The following is a 1036-nucleotide window of genomic DNA, read 5'->3' as shown; positions in this document are numbered from 1 at the left end:
CTGCTGAAATCAAGCCCCAAGGACAGCCCCAGTTCCCCTCCGCAGCAGCTCTCCTCAAGACCAACATTCAGATGTCCTACACAATGACTTTGATTTGCTGGGGGAAAGAAAAATAAGCGTTGAGTGTCCACGTGTCTGGAAGGATGTAAAGATGCTCAGAGTTACCTAGAATCCAGCCCTGGTGTTTTAGACACCCAATGACATGCTTATTTTTAAACACATTCACCCACAGGTTGTTGGTATGATTACACCAACCCTCTGGTACCCTTTTTACAGTCTCCCTTCCCTCAGCTGTTTTTCAACACCCACAGCCAGCTCTTCTGTTCCTTTACACACACACACACGCCAGTTCTCCCAAACCAGAGTCATTTAAGATCCAGAATGTTTTCAAAACACTCTAAATTAATCAAACCACAGAAAAACACTGCAGGAGCACGCACCGTCCAGAAAAAGCTTTGCCGTTAATACGACCACGAAGTGCAAGAACCAGCACAAAACCAAAAGCCAAGCGACAGCAAGCTCCAAGCCCGCTCTACACAGTCTGCACAGCTCACAACCCAAAGGAAAAGGACAGCGAACACATCCTCCTCTGCTCCAGACTCCAGGGGAGCGCAGGTTTGAGATCCACAAAGCAGCCGCAGCACCACCGGGCCAGCAGGGAAGGTGGAAGAGCATCTCTGCATCCCGCGCAGTCATTCCCAGCATTTGCCAGGAGTCTCGTTGTGTTGCAACTTAAACCCAATCCAAGACCCTTCTTCCGTTTCCACGTCTGAAGGCGCAGCGGGAAGGTCACCCCTGCCCTGCAACTTTTCGCTTACGCTGAAGCGGGAGACACCGAGATCTGCCGTCAGCGTCTTGCACCCCCCTGGTAGCTGCACCTCAGCGGATGAACACCGGCGCGCCTCATGCCCGCGTTCCCATCAGCTTAAACCAGAAACGCACATCCCGCACCTCCACGCGCGGCCGGGACACGCGCACCTGCGCCCAGCTTCGGCCGAAGGGCTCCGCAGGGAAGAGGAGCCCGACGGGCTGGACC

Source organism: Eurypyga helias, unplaced genomic scaffold, assembly GCF_000690775.1.
Source record: "Eurypyga helias isolate BGI_N326 unplaced genomic scaffold, ASM69077v1 scaffold38872, whole genome shotgun sequence".
NCBI classification, from domain to species: Eukaryota; Metazoa; Chordata; class Aves; order Eurypygiformes; family Eurypygidae; genus Eurypyga; species Eurypyga helias.
The sequence above is the reverse complement of the archived record's forward strand: the minus strand, read 5'-3'. Positions refer to the sequence as shown.